This window comes from Fistularia commersonii, chromosome 29 (genome assembly GCF_037954325.1).
Source record: "Fistularia commersonii isolate RoL2024-O1a breed Wild chromosome 29, RoL_Fcom_v1.0, whole genome shotgun sequence".
Lineage (NCBI taxonomy): Eukaryota > Metazoa > Chordata > Actinopteri > Syngnathiformes > Fistulariidae > Fistularia > Fistularia commersonii.
In genome coordinates, this window is record NC_141312.1 from 11,967,501 (window position 1) to 11,991,240 (window position 23,740).

The window sequence follows — 23,740 nt, forward strand, 5'->3', positions numbered from 1 at the left end:
GGGAGGGGGGGAAATCTATGATAGATCTGAGGTGCATGATTCATTCATCCCGACTGAAGAGGGGTTTTCATCCAAAGGAGGCGAAAGGGGAGTCGTGACATATTGCTCAATATATTATGAATCCTTTAATTTGCTGGATTTTTAAAATCTATTTTCTGTTTTGTTATTCTTCTGTTTCTGTTTGTGTGTGTGTGTGTGTGTGTGTGTGTGTGTGTATGTGTTTGTGCATGTACCATGACAGATTGAAGAAAAAATATATAGGATGAGTCATTTTTCACTTCCATGTGGTGACCAGTATACATTTCTTATTGTGGAAATAAATCCGGATGTTTTAGCACAGACACAGAGAAAGGTTTGCTTGTTTACCATGCAGATGATCCTTCCCCTTAACTCAATGAAGCCTAATGTGTGTGTTGAATTGCATAGTTTGCTATCAAGGAAACAGTTTCAGCATGAAGCAGGCAAGAGTAATGAAAATGTCACCAATTCACTTCTCATTTTATTTCATGATGAATAAGGATAGTCAGTCAGACATTACTAAAGTGTACTACATTAGAATGTCCAGGAGGAGGCCGTGCTGTTTGAGCTAGGGTGGGGGGAGTCACAACATTACAATTTGGGTCAAAGAAGGAGATAGCCTGGTACCATAGTTTACAGATATTCCCAGCAGCAGCCGCATAGTCCTTCCAGTGCCTATCTCTAACATACTACAGTTCAATCCTGTTAGCCTTGTGCACAAGAGAACATCATCAGACAGGAAAATTTACACCTTAAAAATAGGGCTCTCTTACACCGATGTAAACCCACGAGGAGCCACTAGGCCCACCAGATAGATTTATTATTATTATTATTTATCTCTTTGATTTGATCCATCAAAAGAAGAACAATCCTGTTTTAGTTGATTAGGATGCTGATCATAAATGTTTCTTATCCTGGAGTTAATAGGCACTGTGTGTGCGATGTGTGTGAGTGTGAGTGTGTGTATGTGGGGGGGTACTAGTGTGTACATTGGATGGTCTATACAAGCGTGTTATTGTGTGACACTTGTTTTGCTGTCTTTTCTTCTTCTCCTTTCAGCTTTTCCCTTCAGGGGTCACCACAGCAAATGAACCTTCTCCATCTAACCCTCTTCTCTGTATCCTCCTCTCTATTGTAATATCCGCATGGACGTGGTTAATGACAACAATTTGGCAGTTAACAAACCTCATCTTTATCAGCACAAAGCACAAATAAACAAGAGTCGCTTCACTTCCGTCTTGGCGCTCCCCTCTTTCTACCCCGCCCCCTCCCTCCCCCTTGACCCCAAAACACCTTCACAGCCAGTAGGAAAACACAGAACTCAGAACTTCCTCTGACAGTACTGCAGGGTCGCTACAATGCCCCCCTCTCACAAAAAATTGTGGAGGAATGGAAGGGGGAATGGTTCCTGGGCCTGGGGGTGTAGCTGCTTTATTTTTGGGTAGGTGTTGGTCCAGGGTTCCGACGTGAATGAGCGTCACCTCTGTATGGAGGACCACCCGCCTTCCCCTGGGGGGCAGCTGGACCCTATATATCACACCCCCAGCCTCCCCAGTACCTCATAAGGCCCCAACCATTGACTGTCCAGCTTGAGACCCCAAAGTGTCCTGGCCCCATGGTTCCATGTACAGCTCTTAACACTGTCCCTCTCAGTGCTCTGGGAACCACTACCTACCAGCTCTCTTCCCCTGTAGCTGGCTCTTTCCAAACCCTCTGCCCTGACTCCACCCACTGCAGCACTGGTGTCAGGTCAGCATCCTGTCCCTGTTGAGTCCAGTCTGGTGCGTCCACAACCTGCATCTCTCTGCAGACAAGCCCTTCTCCATCCTGCATTGGGCCTTTCTCTCCCATATTGAGCTCTTTCTTGTGAGCCTCCCTCTTGTTGACAGCCATTGGCAGCACAGGGGCATTGGGACATGGCATCAGCAATGGCATGTCAATTTCTAGCCCTGTGCTCCACTTGGAAGACATAAGGTGCCAGTTCTTCCAGCCAGTGTGCAATCTGTCCCTCTGACTCTTTGAAGAACATTAACCACTGGAGGTTAGAGTGGTCAGTTCGGACAGTGAAGGGCAGGCCGCACAGATAGTATCTGAAGTGGATTATCGCTCTCACAATGGCAAGGAGTTCTCTGCAGGTCACATAATAACGCTGTTCCGCCTTGTTGAACATTCTACTAAGATAAACCACCACTTTCTCTCCATGTGCCCCCACCTGGCTCAACACCATGCCCATCCCATCCTCGCAGGCATCTGTGTCCAGGATGAATGGCAGATTAGGGTCAGGGGGAAAGAGGATTGGAGACTCAGTCAAGTCCTTCTTCAAGGAACCGAAGGCCTGCTTACTCTCAGGGGTCCAGGAAAAATCACTGTTTTTTCGCTGCAGGCGGAACAGGGGCATGGCAATGCATAAAAACTCACGCATGAACTGCCCATAGTTGGATACCAGCCCAATGAAGCTCTTAAGCTCTTGGAGATTGGTGGGGACCGGCTAGTTTCTCACTGCCTGTACCTTCTCCCCCAACGTGCCGATGGCTTCTACACCAACCCTGTGCCCCCCAGTTGGGGGATGTAATCCAGCACCTTTACCATCAGTTGTTCGAATGTGGCTGGGGCCTTGCACAGTCCGAAACAGAGGACTCAAAAGTGCCACAATCCTTTGTGGGTACAGAAAGCAGTCTCCGGTCTGGCTTCAAGGCTGCCAATACCCGCTGTGTAGGCCTAATGAGGAGAACCAGGATGAGCTGGATACCAAGTCCAAAGACTCATCGAAGCGGGGCAGTGGGTATGCGTCTTTCTTCATTATGCTGTTTAGTCGCCTGGCGTACACAGAGAGCCTCATTTTATTGAACAATTTTAGCAACAAACAATTTTATTAAACTTTTTGTTCAGCCATCACAATGCCTGAGGCCCATGGGCTATAGGATGCCTGGATGATGCTAGCCTTCTGCATTCCTTCAATAGAGCTATTAGCAGCTAACTGGTACGACTTCCTCTTCCGTCAGGGCAAAAATGTGCTTTAATTCCACCAGCACCTGCCACATTTCCTCCTGCTGCCTGGGGTCTAAATTTTCGCACTTACGCTGCCATACTTCTCTTGCCAGCCTGTCGTTGCCGTTGCCAGCCTGTCCACCTCATCACAAGCTGCTGGTTGCTTGTCCAGGACAGGGGGTTGCACATCAACTGCCGTATGTGGTGTGGGAGGCAAGGTGGTAGGGGGGAAGCCCGGAGTGAGGGGGCTGACCCATGATGTGCCACCGCCGCTTGCAAGGTAAACAAGAGTGGTCTTGGCATTTTCCCTGCGCCGCCATACTTCTGACTGAAGAAGAGTCAGCCGGTGTGGGCTCACCGAGCCAGCTAGGTTCGGTCAGTTAAACTCCGGTGTGGTGTTTTTCTTCTGTCACCCATGTAACGTCTGCCTGGATGTGCTCAATGATGATGATTTGGCGATTGAAGAGGGCCTTATCTTTATTAGCACAGTTAAACAACGGTCGCTTCACTTAGCTTCCATCTCCGTGCTCCCCTCTCTCCACCCTGCCCCTCTTGCTCTCGCTCAACCCCAAAACACCTTCACAGCCAGAAGGAGAACCCAAAACTCAGAACTTCCTCTAACAGTACCGCCACAATATCCTCTCTCATGACATCCATGAATCTTCTCTTTGGTCTTCTTCTAGACCTCCTGCCTGGCAGCTCCAATTCCAGCATCTGTCTACCAATATATTCACTATTTCTCCTCTGTACATGGCCGAACCATTTCAGTCTGGCTTCTCTGACCTCCAACACCTCTAACATGTGCTGTTTCTCTGATAGACTCATTACTGATCCTATCCATCCTGGTCACTACCAAAGAGAACCTTAGCATCTTCGTCTCTGCGGCCTCTGATTCTGCTTCCTGTGTTTTCATCATTGTAACTGTTTGTAGGCCATACAGCATTGCTGGTCTCACCACTGTCTTGTAAACCTTTCCTTTAATTTCATGCTGTCTGATAGTCTTCTATCACATAGTATCCCTGACACTTTTCTCCACCCATTCCAACCTGCTTGAACCTATCTCTTCACCTTGTTTCCACACTCTTTGGACTGTTGACCCCAAGTACCTGAAATCCTCGAACTTCTTGATCTCCACTCCCTGTTGCTTCAACGTTCCATCCAAGTTCCTCTCATTCACACACATATAGTCTTGCTGCGACTAACTTTCATTCCTCTCCTTTCCAGAGCATACCTCCACCTCTCTAGATTTTCCTCTATATGTTTTCTGCTCTGACCACAGATCACAGTGTCATCTGCAAACATCATGGTCCATGGATATTCCTGTCTAACCTCATTTGTCAGCCTGTCCATCACCACTGAGAAAAAGAAGGGGCTCAGAGCTGATCTCTGATGTCCTGAGTCCCACCTCCACCTTGAACTTCTCTGTTACCCCTACAGCGTAACGTACTACCGTCTTACAGCTAGCATACATGTCCTGCCCAAGCCTAACATATGTCTCTGCCACTCGAAATTTCCTCATACAATACCAGAGCTCCTCTCTTGGCACCCTGCCATATGCTTTTTCTAGGTCTACAAAAACCCAATGCAGCTCTATAAGCATTCTCAAAGCAAATACTGAATCTGTAGTTCTCTTTCTAGGCATGAAGCCATACTACTGTTCACAAATGCTGACTTCTGCTCAGAATCTAGTTTGCACTACTATTTCCCATAACTTAATTTCATGGCTTATCAACTTTATCCTTCTATAATTGCCGCAATTCTGAGACTTCATGAGTTTCAGCGAAGATGATTAAGGTGCCTAGTTATTTCAAACACAGAAGAAATGAAGATGAATAAATACTTGTTATTTTCTCTTGGTTATGTTCCGTTCTAATCAACAAAGTTGCTGCTGTGTTAAAAGGCACTGTTAGGAAAGAATCTGTTCAGGTACATATATGTAAATTTACAGCTCAAAATCATTCTGCACATGCAGCAAATCTCTAATTTTTCAATATAGATATCTGCGGCTTAGAACCTGATGTGGCTTGTATATCCTTTTATTATTATTATTTTTTAAATAGAGCAAATGCGGCTTATATCCGGGTCGGCTTATAGCCCAGAAAATACGGTGTATATATATGTATATATGTATGTATGTAAAAATAAAATTAAAATTAAAAAATGAATTGGTGTATCCAAAATGTTCTAATAAGGTAAACAAAAAGTTTCCTAAAATAGTAAAGATAAATTAAATTGAAAAGTTCTTCAGATATAATTCATAAATCAGAAATTTAATAGAATCCATGGTTTTCTTTGGGTTTTTCAGTAATGATTTAAAATAATTGATATTTACCACTACTCGCTTAGAATGGCCATACACCACAACTATGTGCCTGTTCGATAAAATAAAGAAAACTCAAAGGAAGTTATGTTACTTAAATTGAAGTAAAACTGTAAAAGAGAATATATAGATATTTTTACATCTCTTTTAATATATCTGTAGAGAATCTGGAAATACATCATAATCACAGTTCACTGATTTTGTTTGATAATTGCAATTTTGTTTCCTCTAATAGCTTCATCCTAAAAATCTTAAACAACCATAATCATGATTTTAAGAACTTGTTTTATACATAATACAGAATTTTTTTAATCTAATTGTAAAAAAAAAAAATCCCCATTTAATAAACAGATATTTACACAGTGGTTCGATTCAATCCAGTTTCCCCAAGGAAAGTCAGATTTCCTTCATTCTTCTTTTTTTTTTCTTCTTAAAAATAAAAAATAAAATAAAAAATCTGAATTCACAGCTACTCAAAATTTCAGGATATGTTTAACATATTTTAACTTATGAGATTAAATTTTAGAATACACATTTTGACTTCTACGTTAAATTTGTAGAAAGAGGGAGGGGGAAACATAGATATCCCGCTCCAATGTTTTTGTCATATTAGACTCCTGCTGGATGCTAACAAAAATACTCAACTTATGATACAATTAAAGACGTTTTCAAGGGCGTCATTTCTGCCTTAATTTGATATCTTTTCAAGCAAACCACTGCAGTGTACCATGTGATCTGCTGGGTATATCGTTTATTTTGTCTGTGTGTGTGTGTGTGTGAGAGAGAGAAAGAGAGATGTTCAAAACATGTGCAGCAAAATGATCCCATACTACTTTTATGATGATTACTGTCATTTGCATTTGTTAGCTTTGGGTGGGATTCATTCCTTGACTTCCTGGGTCATCAAAGACACCAGGAAGCTGCAGGGCATTTTGTTGCATATCTACAGAGGCAGTCTTTTTCCATCAGGAGAAAACACACACTACTAAGTTGGTTCCACTTTATCCTGAAACATGAATGATCTAGAGACTGACATCTCCTTGTTTGACAGGCCAAAGTCCTGACTCCTTACCTGCTCACCCATTTCAATCCCACTGGACTAAATGGCTTAAATATAAATGTAAATTAATCTCAGCAGGCCTGTCTGGTTGGCTGGGCAATAATTCACCAGCTCCCCCCTGAAAACACTTATTTCAGGCAGACCAATGGGTTGTCCCTTGCGATTGTGCATGAAATGATTAAGTCATAAGTCATAAATGACACAAAAAAGAGCACAAAAGTACTGAAAAATCAGGAAAAAAAAAATACAAATCAGCCAAAAAAATGAAACAAAAATTACTTCATACAACTAAAAGTGCCAAAATGATTTAAAAAATCATGAATAAAGCTTAAAACATAATAACAAAAGGACAGACAAATATGAAAATTACACCAAAATTGGTTCACTTAATTTCCCCCAAACCTCCAGATGAATGCTTGAAAATGTACCTCAAATAGAAACGCATATCAGCATTTTGATCAGATTGGTGAGACTATGATTCACAAGCACCTGGTGAAAAGCTCTTGCAGTCTTGTTTCAGACAGATTGGTCATATGTCTTGTCTGACTACATCCTAGAGGACTTTCGCAGCTTCCCTGGAGGGACTAGTGTGTTCTCTGAGGCGTGTACACAAGGCTAATGCACTCTTACTCTTGCTGTACCTGTCCCACTCACTGTCTCTCCCCTGTTCTTCTCTGTTGTCACTGCATGTGTCTGTCCATCTTTGCCTCCAGCACAAGCAGCTCATGCTTCACTCATATATTAGTAGAGGGAGCAGCGTTGGGGCTAACTGTCATTTATTAAGTGTCTTTCAAACAGTTCAAGACAAATTCTTTCTCGAGGTATCTCTGAGGCTGAATAACGCTCCTCTAGCTGCAGCCAAAAGCATCATGGCAATGTGCCTGATATAAGTTTGAAAGATTAATCTCATTTAAGTGAACCATGAGAGATCAACTAAGCTGTGACGTCACAAGGGGCATACTTTGCATTGGTTTATTATAGATGACGGCTTGACGTTTAGTTCATTAATAGGCCATTTCAACCCTGGATGAGTATTTCATGCACAGTGCTGATGGCACACCCCTTTGTCATCTTCGGCAGAGAAATTCAAATTGAGCGAAGGAGGTCGGAGAGAAGTGGTCTTTAAAAAAGCAGGAGAGCTCAAGCTGAGACGAGTCAGTCATATCAGGCAAGTCATCAATAGAGCTGGCTGTCTGTGTTTGAAATTCCCAAATCCCTCTTCAGGACTGGAGGAAGTCATGCAGACTCTTGAAGACAGAAACTTCATGCGGAACAAAAAAACAACAGCAAGAAAGAAAGAAACAAGCTTTAGGCATGCTGTGAAAATATATCATGTGTTCTACTTATATATATATATATATATATATATATATATATATATATATATATATATATATATGTATACACTAACATTCACACACACACAAATAATGTTAAATATATAAAACATGCATGTGTAATATACATATGTGTTTGTGTGTATGATATGCTAATATGATTTTACACAGCACACGACACAGCCATTGTTTTTCTCTCTCAGAATATCCAAGTCACCTTGGTTCCATTTTCATCTTTACAAATCTCACCTTGCTGTGATTGGCTGGCTTCTTGCAGCAAAATTGTTGTGCAGCATATCATAACCAGAGAGGATTTAAGCTTGGCTTTTACTTCATTTGGGTGGAAGAAGTCATAAGCAGAGGCAGGCCTTCCAGCTCATGAAGTCATAGAGGATATTGAATCTGAACAGCCCACGTAATAGCTGAATTTGAGAGAAAAATATGACTACGTGACTTCCTTCAATAAATAGTTGTTGGTTGGGGCACTTAAACTCAAATATGTGCAAATTTTGCAATCATGAGCAATTTCAGTAAAAACAAGCATGAAAAAAAAAAGTTGTGTGTGTGTTTAGACATCATATAGTCTGTCTTGAAATATTATTTCTTCTTCTTCTTCTTCTTCTTCTTCTTCTTCTTCTTCTTCTCCTTTCAGCTTTTCCCTTCAGGGTTCACCAGAACGAATCAGCCTTACCCATCTAACCTTATTTACCAACTACCTTCATATCCTCTCTCACTCCATCCATAAATCTTCTCTTGGGTCTTCCTCAAGACCTCTTGCCAGGCAGCTCCAATTCCAGCATCCGAGTAGCAATATATTTACTATCCCTCCTTTGTACATGGCCGAACCATTTCAGTCTTGCTTTTCTGACCTCCTCTCCAAAACATCCAACATGTGCTGTTTCTCTGATAGACTCATTCCTGATCCTATCCATCCTGGTCACTTCCACAGAGAACGTTAGCATCTTCATCTCTGCGGCCTCTGGCTCTGCCTCCTGTCTTTTCATCATTGTAACTTTTTGTAGGCCAAACAGCATATCTGGTCTTACCACTGTCTTGTACACCTTCCCTTTCATTCTTGCTGATAGTCTTTTTTTGGCATAGTACCCCTGACACTTTTCTCCTTCCATTCCAACCTGCTTGAACCCGTCTCTTGACCTCTTTTCCACACTCCCCGTTGCTCTGGACTGTTGATCCTACTTACCTGAAATCCTCCAAATTCTTGATTTACACTCCCTGTAGGTTCACTACTCCACCCAAGTTCCTCATCCACCCCTAAAGCACACTGCACCACTGTCTCATACTTCTCTGCAACTCCAGATTTCCTCATACAATACCAGAGCTCCTCTCTTGGCACCCTGCCATATGCTTTTTCTTGGTCTACAAAAACAAAATGCAGCTCCCTCTGGCCTTCTCTGTTCTTCTCTATCAGCATTCTTAAAGCAAATACTGCATCTGTAGTACTCTTTCTAGGCATGAAGCCATACCGCTGTTCACAAATGCTGACTTCTGCTCATTGTCTAATTTCCACTACTCTTTCCCATAACCTCATTGTATGGCTTATCAACTTTATTCCTCTATAGTTGCCGCAATTCTGCACATCCCTCTTATTCTTAAAAATGGGCATCTTCTCACTCTCTAAGATCCTGTTGAATAATCGAGTCAGAAACTCTACCGCAGCCTCCTAGACACTTCCACATCTCCACAGGTATATCATCAGGGCCCAATGCCTTTCCACTGTTCAACCTCTTCAATGTGTTCTTTTTACTAATTTGTGCTACTTTGGGGTCTATAATAGTCACCTCTTCTACCCTTGCCTCTCTTTCATTTTTCACATTCATCAGCTCTTCAAAGTACACTTTCCATCTTTCCATTACTCTTTTAGCATCTTTCAATACATTTCCTTCTCTATTCTTAATCACCTGGACCTGTTTCCATTTAATCTCTCTGTTTTGCCAACCTGTAAAGATCATTCTCTCCCTCCTTACTGTTCAACCGAGCATACATGTCATCGTATGCCCTTTGTTTTGCCTTTGCTACCTTTATCTTTACCTCACGTCGTATCTACCTGTACTCTTGTCTGTTCTCCTCAGTCGTACTTCTTCTTTGCTAACCACTTACTCTGTATCTACTCCTGCACTTCCTCATTCCACCACCAAATCTCCTAATCTACTTTCTTTCCAGATGACACTCCAAGTAGTCTCCTACCTGTGTCTGCATTTGTCCTCTTGATCTTCCTTGTTACCACAGTCATCCTACAAACCAGCATCCTATGATGTCTGGCTACACTCTCACCCGCAACTACTTTGCAGTCACTGATCTCTTTCAGGTTACCTTGTCTATACAAGGGGTAGTCTACCTGTGTGCTCCTACCTCTGCTCTACACATCATGTATTTGCAAGTGTATTTACAGTCCCTATGTCCTCTATTGTAAGTCGTTTTGGATAAAAGCGTCTGCCAAATGCAATGTAATGTAATGTAATGTAATGCTCTTATAAGTTACCCTATGTCCCTGTCTTTTCTGGAAAAAAAAGTGTTTGCTACAGCCATTTCTTCATCCCCTCTATTGCTTTCACTAACATGTCCATTGAAGTCTGCACCAATTACTACTCATCTAACACATTCCAGAACTTTTCCTTCTTCTGAAACTCACATCCCACCTGTGGGGCAGAGCCACTAATAATATTGAGCATCAAACCTTCAATTTCCAGTTTCAGATTCATAAGTCTATCTGACATTCTTTTCATCTCCAGAACATTCCTAACAAACTTCTCCTTCAAGATAACTCCTACTCCATTTCTCTTCTTTTGCCATGATAGTACAACGTATAGCTTGCTCCTAAGCTTCTAGCCTTACTACCTTTCCACCAGGTCTCCTGGACACACAGTATATCCACTTTCCTTCTCTGCATCATGTCGACCAACTCTCTACCTTTTCCTGTCATAGTCCCGATGTTCAAAGTCCCTATTCTCAGTCCCAGACTCTTGCCTTTCCTCTTCTCTCTCTGATTCCAAACATGCCTTCCTCCTCTCCTTCTTTGACCTAAAGCAGCCCAGTTTCCATTGTTTCCCTGTAGGTCATCGGTACCAATGACAGTCGTTGTTAACCAGGGCCTTGACCAATCCGGTATAATCAGGTTATTATATTTGATTCGCATGTTTGGTTTTGGCAAAACTTTTACGCCGGATGCCCTTCCTGACATAACCCTCTGCATTTATCCAGGGTTGGGAACGGCTCAGGGAGACACGGGCCTCTGACTCCCAAGGCTGGCTCAGAGAGACACCAGTCTGTTCCGCCCTGAGGCTGCATGAGTCTGACTTGATATATTTGCATTCATTAATTGTCAATTTTACTTTCCCTACTCACCCGGTCATGGGGTTGCTTGGGCTGATCCCTGGGACCAAAGGTGCAGCTTAGATGGGCCCATACTATTCAACAGAACTGTGAGAAATGTTATCTTCAAAGATCCTTTTGTATGTTTTGAAATGTTGTGGAACAGTGGAGAACTGGGGAGTCAATAGCTGTGGAGTTTCTCAGCCCTCCAGGTAATAGCCAATTCTTGTCAAAATATTCTTTTCATAGCAACTGGACTTGATTTTCTTCCCTTGAAGGCATTTCACCATTCAGCCTCCAAGAGGCTTCTTCAGCTCTGTCTTAGCGGGAAGAAAATCAAGTCCAGTCTCTACAAAAAGAAGATTTGGACAAGAATTGAGGAGGCAGTGTGAATTCGAAACTGATAAGCTATCATTCCGAGAATGGGAACCTTCTTTGTGTGAAGTGACAGTGTTAACCACTGTATAACCAATGTTTTTTTTGAATGATTTTAATTTTGCTAAATGTCACAGATTATGTGTTGATTATTGCAAACAAATGTGCCTAAAATTAGCAATATGTTGTCTAAAATTGCAGAAAATCATAAACAAAAGAAATTGAAAAAGTAAGAAAGATATATCATTATATTCAATAAAATATAGCAAAACTGTCATAGTGGGAACCTTCATTATTTGTGTTGCGTGCATGAAATGCCATTTTTTCATACCTTAGGTGTTCAGATATTTATATATCTATTTTCATTCTATGGAAAAGAGCACTTCTGTGTCATCCGGGCAGTTTTACCACATATTCAAAGACACAGGGGTTGAGTCTTAAATGAATAATCTTTGCCTTGTTTCTCTTGTAGAAAAAATTCAAATGTGTTACCGTATTTTCCGCAACATAAGGCGCACCTAAAAGCCTGTTATTTTGTGCGCCTTATAACCCGGTGCGCCGCATATATGGATCAATATTGAGCTGCAACAGGTCTCACAACTACGGGAAGTAGCCGCGAACTCCATTTTCTCCCGTAGAAGAAATAGCGCGCTGTGCATGATGGAATATATGACTGCGCGAAGCGTGCATTTCCATTTCCATTTGTGTATGTGTATGCGTGTGTGTCGCCGAAGTAGCAGCGGTAAAAACGATAAAGGGGAATTCCAGTCCCACACCACTTGTGTCTGTATAAAGACCCCAAAATGGCTCCTTTCAATAGACACGCTTACGGCACTGAGTTTCAACTGAAGGCGATCAGTCACGCAGTAGAACAAAGGAATAGAGCAGCAGCAAGAGAGCTCAACATTAACGAATCAATGGTATGGAAGTGGAGGAAGCAACAAGATGAAGACTAAACAGAGTTTCAGAGGAAACAAAGCGAGATGGCTACAGCTTGAGGACATACTCGAACAGTGGATTGTTGAACAGAGAGCAGCAAGTAGGAGCGTCTCTACAGTCACTATTCCAATGAAGGCAACAGCGCTAGCTAGTGACATGAGCATCAATGAATTTAGTGGCGGTCCTTCCTGGTGCTTTCGTTTTATGAAACGCTTTGAACTCTGACATATTTAGTTGGAAATACATTGTTTTCAACCAAGACGGGACAAATACTGATCAGAGCTACCGGTTTGGACAGTACTGTATTGTTAATGCACTAACTTGTTTTGGGAGTGAACGGAGTTGACAGAACGTTGGTTTGTATACTATGAATAAAATTTGACTGAACTATCTGACTGTTTTGTTGACATTCCCTTTAGCGCAGCTTCATTTCGTGGATGCACTACGCAACCCCAGCCACTACTGTAGCTCCTATTATATGCGCCTTATAATGCGGTGCGCCTTGTATATGATTTTTTCAAAAAATAGGCCATTCATTGAAGGTGGGCCTTATAATCCGTGCGCCTCATGGTGCGGAAAATACGGTAGTTGATTTAAAAAAAAAAAAAGTTGTCCGGGTTTAGCAGTTCCAACATTTGTATGCCTTGAGTTTATGTAATACATCCTCAATACAGCCTCTGTTTACATGAACAAGCACGACACAAAGATGAAATTCAAAAGTGTTTATTAACAAGAGCCTCTGTTTTTATACTCTGGGCAATGAAGGATTTTAAGATATAAACATATCTTAAGTAAATCACAGTTTTACGGGCATCTTGTCATGAACATACCCTAGTCCTCAGTTCACATGACACCTCACACTCGGGAAAACCCCACAGGATCTTGTTATCAATCTTGACTTTAGAAGAGTAAAAAATAAACTAAATGACACATTTTTTAGAATCGAATAAACAATAAAATAATTCACTGGTAATTAAAGGTGAGTTTTAATCACATGCAGTAAACCACAGGCAGTGAACTCTAATTTCCCAGGGCAGGCTTCTGTTTATTATTTCATCAGGGATAAGTCATCATTTCAAATCAAAGACTGTAAACATCTTTGATATTTTTCATCTTGAAACGGAGCAGGTCCAATCCGTTTAATTTTCATTTACATCTTGTAACTTGAATGAAAATATGAAGATTTTTTTTTTCTAATTTCTCAAATAGCAAGTATATATAATTGACCAAAAAGCAAGCCCATTCCCCCATGTGACAATCTAGACCCTGTTGCCTTAGTTCTATTATCATTACTATTCATAATCACTGTTGTTGTTTGTATTTTATTTATTTAAAAGGTCATACCATATTACATCATAGCCTGTGGGATGATGTGTTACCTGTATGCCATGTAATATTGGATTGAATGAATGAAACAGCATTATATGCAATCTGAGTAGATGACAGATTACACAAGCCATTTACCATTCAGTTTTAGTGCTCATTATATCAGAAAAATGCAATTTTTTTTTTTTTTTTTTTCATGGATAAGTACACACACCGATGATGATAATGATGATATCAATGAAAGTAGGTTCAGCAGTGGGGGCTGTCAGGGCCTGCAAGGCCTTCTCTGCTGGCCATAAAAAATATCTGAATCGCAGATGTTAATTATGTTTTGTCCATGAATACTTATTAAATAATTCCAAATGATCTGTTCACATCCTTTCATAGCTTTTCCCCTGTTTGTGCCACTTCTAGACATGCATTTTCATATTAAAGCATTTAACCAATCACAATTCAGCCATCATCTGTTCAAAGAAACCTGCCCGGGTGGGCTTGGACAATCTGTTCTGCTAACCCTTTACTCACAAAAATAAGTGTTGATGACGCTGTTGCTTCAACCAATCAGATTTTGAGTTGGCGACACCCAAAGCCCTCTAGCAGGCTACAGCAACATCACCGTATTCACACCCTCTGATTGAATAGTCAGAGAGTGGACTAGTGTACTAGCGAGGAAAAGAGTACTAGTGAGCTGCAAACAGAAATGCATTTATGTTTGTTTAATATTGGTTTTGTCAACCCACAATGGCTGCAGGAGGAAAATAAATGGATTTAGTTGCTAGCATATTGTAAAAGCCATTTTCTAGATGGAGTCGTGAAGAAAAGCTGGACATAGTAAAGATAGGTCGGGCAACTCCTAAGCTAGCAAACCTGTCACAACCAGGAAAAGGAATTGTCTGACATTTTCAAGACCAGAACTGTGACTGGTACCCCTGGCTCACTGGCTCCGAGGTACACTGCAAATTGTATTGCTGGGAGTGCTTGGAGCTGAAGCACACGGATAATCTGTACGACAGACTAATCAAACTCTTTTTGAGGAAAGAAAAGAGGATGGATTTTGTTTACAAATGATCAGAATTTTTGGTGAGTGACATGCTGCTATTTTCCTAAATAATACTGCAAGTTTATAAGGTTATATTGGTGCTTATGTGTCGCAGTTGTTTGCTATAAAGGGATTTATTGTGGCTACTGTCATGTTCTGTGGCCGCCGCCAAGGGACCGAAATTTGTTATCTTGGTGTGTTCAGATTTCATTCAGGGAAAAACGTCACAAAGGTCAGAAACTGATCAAGCAAGAATGGTTTATTCAAAGTCAGGAAATACACTTACGAGATATCCCAGGCCGGAATGAATGTCACCCGGAGAGGATTGTTCACCCTCTCTGGACATTCACTGAGACGTGTCCAGCAGATGTGCAGGTGAGGAGGTTCTGGCCCCGAGCCAAAGGGGCGGGGTCATTTTATACCATCACCTCAAACGGTCGGGCTTACTTCCTAATAAGGACTTGTTTTACACACTCTTGGAGTTTGAGCACTTAGGGATGCTGGGCCGCGCTCAGGACAAAGCCACGGGGGATGTCAGTGGAAGAGTTCAGTTGGGCATCCCATTGTTGTCACGTGATGAGTTCCCGCGGGCAAATTGTAACGCTACACGAGTTATCTATCTGTGATGCGCCTCTCTTTATGCTGCATTTCTGCATAATAAGATGTTTTTTATAGCCATAAATTGATTATTGGGGGGTGGATTGATTCGGAGCACTACTGAAGGCCTAGGTGTAAAATGCACGGGCCACCACTGATATATATATACATATACATATATAATATACAATTAGAAAAGTAAGTAATTTGAGGTTTTTCATCTGTAATCATCTGACAATGAACTTTTCTTTGTTAAACTACTGATTCAAAATAATAAGGTTACTGAATAATATGCGCTTTTCCTCTGATAGACTCATTTCTGATATTTCTGATCCTATCCATCCTGGTCACTCCCACAGAGAACCTTAGCATCTTCATCTCTGCGGCCTCTAGCTCTGCTTCCTTTCTTTTCATCATTGGAACTGTTTCTAGGCCATACCGCATCGCTGGTCTCACCACTGTCTTGTACACCTTTCCTTTAATTTCACTCTGGCCGAAAGTCTTCTATCACATAGTAATCCTGACACTTTTCTCCATCCATTCCAACCTGCTTGAACCAGTCTCTTCACCTTGTTTCCACTCTCTTTGGACTGTTGACCCCAAGTATCTGAAATCCTCCAGCTTCTTGATCTCCACTCCCTTTAGCCTCAACGTTCCATCCAAGTTCCTCTCATTCACACACATATATTCTGTCTTTCTGCGACTAACTTTCATTCCTCTCCTTTCCAGAGTATAGCTCAACCTCTCTAGATTTTCCTCTACCTGTTTTCTGCTCTCACTACAGATCACAATGTCATCAGCAAATATCATGTCCGTGGAAATTCCTGTCTAACCTCATCTGTCACAGCCTATCCATCACCACTGCAAACAAGAAGGGGCTCAGAGCTGATCCCTGATGTCCTGAGTCCCACCTCCACCATGAACTTCTCTGTTACCCATACAGCATAACGTACCACTGTCTCACAGCTAGCATACATGTCCTGCTGTAGTCTAACAAACTTCTCTGCCCCTCCAGACTTCCTCATACAAAAGAGCTGCTCTCTTGGCACCCTGCCATATGCTTTTACTAGGTCTACAAAAAAACATTGCAGCTTCCTCTGGCCTTCTTTGTACTTCTCTATCAGCAATCTCAAAGCAAATACTGAATCTGTAGTACTTTTTCTAGGCATGAACCCATACTGCTGTTCACAAATGCGGACTTCTGCTTTCATTCTAGTTTCCACTATCTCTCCCAAAAAATCTCTCCCTCTGGCTGATGTTCTGAATCCCCGCCCCTTGTCCAAAAAGGGGGTCAGGGTCTGTGTTCTTGGAGGATGGTCCTTGGCTACTTTCATCCTTCGTACCACAAAGACTTCAGCCAGCTTCCGCTGGACCTGGTTGTGTCACCACATGTACCAATCCTGAGCCAGCAACTGGACAGGATGTGCTGTAAACTTGGGTTTGGGGCATTGCAAAGAAGGCAGTTTTCCTCTGAGCCATACCATCGACTCAAATTGTTAGGGCTGGGCAGGGTGTTGTAGGTTGCCCGAATGAGGAATCACAGGATAAGATAAACTTTATTGCTCCTCATAGGGGAAACGTCAAAGCAGTGTAACAGTTATGCTAAAAAATAAAAAAGTATAATAAATAAGAATATAAATATAAAGAGAGAGACAGAAGACAGAAGATTGCGAGCCATCCATGAACAAATAGACAGCAGCATCAACAACAAGAACAACATCGGATGTAATAATGGACAACATAAGGGAACAGTAAGGGTGAAAAATACACAACCAGAACTAAACAGCAATATAAATACAGTGGCAATAGCAATGACAAGAATAAAATAAATAAACAGAAATTGGCAGGATGCTATTTCATGTCTTCTTACCACATACTGCCAAACTTTTTTTCCTTTCACTAAACCTTCGTTGAAGAAAAGCCTTCATTGTCACATTCAGTTATATCAGTGAAATTTGATCCATCATGGATGCACCATGAGCAGACAGCTGCTAAGAGGACTAGGGGAGCAGTTCGAGGTCTTGGGAACCAACCGGGACTGTTTGGTTCCAAAGACGATTGCTGGTTGGATTCCTGACTCCTCCCTTCAGTGGGGAAATTCGTTCTCTACAATGAACCCATCATGAATGAACCATGAACAGTAGGCTGCCGTCCTGCACCACCGGAGAGCAGTTAGGGGTTCAGTGATTTGCTCAACAACACTTCGACAGGCTTGGACGAGCCAGGAATCCAACCAGGACTGTTTGGTTCCAAGGACGATTGTTGTTGATTCCCACAGTGGAGTCTTAAAGGTGATTTAGCACAATAGTCTTACCTGAATCATCTGTATCCCAAGCTGAAGAGTAGGGCATAGTTGAGTGTTGCTTCCTGCAGGAAGGGGAAGTAGTTGAGACTTTTCTTCCCCCTCACTCCCTTCCAACCAATCTCCCCCTCAGCCTAGATTTCTGATGGCAATACATTTTAAAAGTTGCTTTCCTCTCCCGCTGCTTTTATGGCCCTATCATAAGGGTAGATAGATAGATAGATGTTCTGCTAGATAGAAAATGGAATGCCATAAATATTGTAGCCTGCTGGCGAACCTTATCTCTGTCCGCCCCCCGCATGCTTGTTAAAGTCTATTTGTTTTTACACTTTTATTAAATGCTATACTTTCCAATGGTCACGCAGCCTGTCTTGATTCTCTCTTGACTCAATGTAAGGAGATTAACTTTCTTGACCTCCTGATTACATGCAGTGCGGTTTTTAAACATCCGCAACGCAAGATGGCAGGCGGGAGGACGCTGGCGCGTTTGACTGCCGCTTCCCGCTCTCCAACCAATCAACCAAACCAAAGACAAAGGCTCACCTGGACAATCTCCAGCAAGCTACCAAACTAGCTTGCCGACCTGAGCTGGCTGGCCGGCTAGCTAGCCTCTCAAAACTCCAGATCCCGATGGCAACCTGAGCAGGCTGGCTGGCTGGCTAGCTAGCCGGCTAGCCTCTCGAAACTCTGGTTCTCGACGGTGACCTGAGCTGGCTGGCTAGCTAGCCGGTGACCTGAGCCGGCTGGCTGGCTAGCTGGGCTCTCGAAACTCCGGATCCCGATGGCGCCTAGCAAGACGGCATTTCCATCGGCCGAAATCTTCTTGCTCCTCCTGCTCCACCATCTCTCCCTCCACCAAAAATCCATCGCCGACATCCAGCTCCAGCACTTGCCTCCTCACAGCAGTACGTCACTCAGCTACACACCGGCGAAGCTCCTCCAGCTTGTCCCTGGACTGGCGCTCATCGCCACACTCTGCAATCATGGACTTCTTCCCAATAATTCTGTGTATGTTCTGTTCCTTCTGTTTTTTACTTGTGAAGCATCTTTGAGTGTCATGAAAAGCGCTATAAAAATCCCATGTATTATTATTATTATTATTATCATGTCTTCATGTCTTGATAATTCCATCTAACACATAGAAGGGCTACAAAAAGAGGTCGGAAAATGTTTAAGGTAGAATTGAGTTAAAGATCCACAAAGGTTAACAAAACAAAAACTCACAAGATATTCACTGTAGGAATTAAAAATAGATCAATCAATGAGTATGTACAGGTCCTTCCCAAAAAAATAGCATATTGTGATAAAGTTCATTATTTTCCGTAGTGTCATGATAAAAATTTAATTTTCATATATTTTAGATTTATTACACCCAACTGAAGTAGTTCAAGCCTTTTATTGATTTAAAATTGATGATTTGGCAAAAAAGTAAAGGAAAACCAAAAATCCCTATCTCAAAAAATTAGCATATGTCATCCGACCAATAAAAAAAGTATTTTAAATACAAAAAACTCCAACCTTCAAATAATTATGTTCAATTATGCACACAATACTGGATCGGGAATCCTTTTACAGAAATGACTGCTGCAATGCGGCGTGGCATTGAGGCAATCTGCTGGTGGCACTGCTGAGGTGCTCTGGAGGCCCAGGATGCTTCGATAGTGGCCTTAAGCTCATCATGTTGGGTCTGGTGTCTCTCAACTTCCTCTTCACAATACCTGTGAGCAGGTGTCAGGTTGTGCTGAAAAATGAAATCTTCATCTCCATTAAGCTTTTCAGCAGATGGAAGCATGAAGTGCTCCAAAATCTCCTGATAACTAGCTGCATTGACACTGCCCTTGATAAAACACAGTGGACCAACACCAGCAGTTTACATGGCGCCCCAGGGCATCACTGACTGTGGATACTTAACACTGGACTTCAAGCATTTTGGCATTTCCTTCTCATCAGTCTTCCTCCAGACTCTGTAGCCCAGGTCAGACTCTTCTGCCGCTGTTTCTGCTTCAAAAGTGGCTTGACCTGGGGTATGCAAACTGTAGCCCATTTCTTGCCCACGGTGGCTCTGGATGTTTCTTCTCCAGACTCAGTCCACTGCTTCCACAGCTCCCCCAAGGTCTGGAATCGGCCCTTCTCCATGATCTTCCTCAGGGTCTGGTCACCTCTTCTGGTTGAGCAGCATTTTCTGCTACACTTTTTCCTTCCCACAGACGTCCCACTGAGGTGCCTTGATACAGCACTCTGGGAACAGCCTATTCCATCAGAGATTTCTTTCTGTGTCTTACCCTCTTGCTTGAGGGTGTCAATGATGGCCTTCTGGACAGCAGTGGGTTTGGCAGTCTTACCCATGATTGTGGTTTTGAGTAATGAACCAGGCTGGGAGTTTTTAAGCCTCTGGAATCTTTTGCAGGTGTTTAGAGTTAATTTGTTGATTCAGATGATTAGGTTAATAGCTCGTATAGAGTACCTTTTCATGATATCCTAATTTTTTTAAATAGGAATTTGGGGTTTTCATGAGCTGTATGCCAAAATCATCAGTGAAAAAACAAAAGACCTGAAATATTCTAGTTGGTGTGTAAAATATATGAAAGTTTAATTTTTATCATTACATTATGGAAAATACTTACTATGGAACTTTATCACAATGTGCAAAGTTTTTGAGAAGGACCCTGTATGTGCGTCTCTCTCTCTCTCTGTCCCTCTTGTGCTATGTATACATATATAGGTACATATATATATATATATATTTATAAATATATATAAAAAGAAAAGATTAAATGAACTTTCTAACCTCAACCATAGGGGAAATGCCTTTGTCACAGCAGTTTAACATAGCATATATATTTATACAAACATACATACATTTCCCCCTGCCGAAAAAGGGCCTCTGTCAGATTCCAGAACCAGAGACCCTCGTGTCCTAATCACTGCAACCACGAGGCCCAGGTTCAGAAATACATAAAAAAATATTTCTGTGTGGACTTTGCATTACCCCCTTTTTTTACATGGGTTTCTTCAAGGTTCTTGCCACAGCACAAAGAAATGCCATGATGTGTGAATAAGGGAGTCAATGGTTGTGTGTCTATGTGTGGCCTGCGATGGGCTGGTGACTGGTCAAGGGTGTACCTGGTGTACTTTGCTTCTTGCCCAATTGCACACACCCTGAAGACCCTGACTGCAGGACAAGTGGTAGAGATCATGGATTAGATATAGCAAATATGTGTTTGGATGAAATAGAAACTCTTAGGTTTTTTTTTTTTTCAAATAAAATCACTGAATTAGTGCAAAAATCAAATACTAAGTCATGTTACTTATCATTGTTATAATTTTCCAAAATCTGATAATTCAGTGAAACATTTTACTTAAAATATACTGGTTTTGAAAAAGGTTAGTAAAAATAAGTAAATACATGAATCAATAAACAAATAAAAAAATTAATACAGACATTTAAAAGATATGGAAACCTGAAATAACAAAAAATAATCATTGCAATTTAGAAAATAAACCTCAAATCTACAAATTATTACTAAATAAATGATTGTGGTGTTGTGGACATCTTTCAACACTAAAATTTGGTTCTTAGTTGCTCATATTAGAAATCATTGCCTCATGGATATAGAAAGAATCATGCAATCAAGCATCTAATAATAAAAAAGGCAGCAATAGGTATATCAAGAAAGGAAAACAAAAATTGAAAAAGAGAATGGAAAAGAAAATAGTGAAAAGACAGGGAAGAGAAGTAAGTAAAAATACATATTTGTGACAATCGGTGTTTGGAAGCACAGATAATAAAGTACAGATCACAATTTCTGGAATGAAATTTATATCAATTAGGCATTATGGGTCCATAAATAGCCAGGCATTGTTTTAAACAATAAATGTCATACAATAAGTCAAAGAGTCAAAGTCTGCAAGTACTTAAATTTTCAAAGTTCAATCTTCCAAGTTAGGGTTAAGCAACTACACCAGAGTAACATACAGCTATTAACACTGTTTACTTCTGTCAAACTCTTTGCCTCAAGATTTCAACTCCTTTATCCTCAAAAAATAACTAGGTCAGCACAATTTGAAGCTGTAACTGCATTTAAAGGTCAGTGAATTCACTTAAAAGTGTTCAAGAGTCCTTTGCTCTCCACATACGCATTCAGGAAGCCATCCAATCAGGATACAATGCACCTGCAGCTTCAGCATGCTACGGATCTTGAATCACATGAATCACATATCCAAATGCACTGAGGACAACAAAGTAGGAATTTCACTGTTATAGGGAAACGCATGTCTACACTGTACATGTGACAATAAACACTTTGAATTTTGAATGAAGTCACTAAAAGCTTTGAAGCTATGCGCCTCCATGCGGCAGAAATCAAGTTGCCCAGATAAGAAGCTTTACGTCTGATGGTCTCATGATGTTCCATGGGTGATTGCTACCCAGGCAGAGGACTTGATGGAAGCAACCTTGTTACGACTTCAGTGGTTTTAGTATAATCACATGCTTGGCCACTGGTCCTGTTCAGTAGCACAACGGTACTCAGCTTTTTGTGTGCGGGGAGAAGTGTTTGTTATGTGTGTTAATTTCATTTCTTCACTCCAATGTCAAATTTAATCTAGTCTAATTCATTTTAGATTCAATTACTTTTTCCCATCTGGAGTATCAAGAGGTTGCAAGGTACCAATGCACAATGGATTGTTCAGCTTCTCTCATTTTTATATGCCCAGTTTGAATACTCATGGATTGACCGAGGGGATATTTAGGGTTAGCCGTGAGACGTCCAACTTCCTAAGGTGCAGTGCATCATGACCTTTTCCACCTTTTTTCTGAGCCGAGTGTGATAACTTGTAATGTTGACGTCTCTTGCCATTTCAAAAACATGAAGGGGCAGAGGAGAACAGGCGAGCAATGGCCACGTTTTTATGTCATGCTGTGTTTCTCTCTCTCTCTATACTTTGTCCCTTCGTCTTACCTGCTGAACCTCCTCAACAAGCTCATGATATGTATTCTCTCGCTCACACAAATTCACATGTGTGCACAAAGCAAGCAGGCCAAAAGAATTTTGCATGCATGGCGTTACACGTTCATGAAAAAATGTGTGTGACTCAAAAACAGCTGTTGATATTATTCAGTTACATCTCAGTTTTATTATTCAGTTTTTTTGAGAAAATGCTACCAAAAAAAGCAGTTGCTTCAAGTAAAGAGACTCACTCTTAATTTAGCCAGAGACAGAGACAGTGGAAAAATAAAGGAATATTGACTAACTAAATATGCTTATCATAGGATATCATGGTTTAGCACTGATACTCGAAAGCTGCAGGGGTGTTAACATGTTTTTGGCTTGCAAAGGTAATTTTAAAATGACCAAGTCAAAATTATCTACCATTGATAAAAATACTAAACGTATATATATATGTATATATATATATATATATATATATATATATATATATATATATATATATATATATATATATATATATATATATATATATATATATATATATGTATACACACACACACACACACACACACACACACACACATATATATATATATATATATATATATATATATATATATATATAATGTATGTTGTTTTCCTTGCATAACCTAATTAACATGTATGGCACAATAAAAGTCTTTTTTTTTGCCATGCACTGCATGGAATCTGCTAGGGTTAAAAATGATATTAATAATAATTTTTCCTCTATTAATCCCCTGTGGGGAAATTCGTTAACATTCGTTAAATGCATCACATGGTCCAGACTGTAGTTACTGGTAGCCAACCTCTAATACACTTCCAAACGATGATCAGTCATGGTATTTCAACGGTATATTGGATGAGATCTTAGATTGTATGTACTTTATGTCAATCAAATGCTTCAGTGCCGCATTGGAAGTGGATGATGGCCTAACAGCTATTTTTTACTGACGTGTGATCTACCCAAACAACCTGTACTGTTTTGTACCCTGGTGGTAGCTGTTCACTTGTTTTTACGTTGCATGTTCTCCTGTGTGGAATAGTATACTTTGAAGGCCAGGGCTCCTTGATCAACCCCTGTCTCCTTTGCAATTGACCGGTAGATAGCGACAAACATAAATAAGTATGAATAAAAA

The 23,740-nt window shown here is 41.1% G+C and overlaps 1 protein-coding gene across 1 annotated transcript in view; it reads left to right on the forward strand.

The window, feature by feature from the left end:
- Positions 1-23,740, forward strand: part of sorcs3a (sortilin related VPS10 domain containing receptor 3a) — a 283,860-nt gene that overhangs the window by 1,167 nt on the left and 258,953 nt on the right. The gene's annotated exons all lie outside the window — the stretch shown is intronic.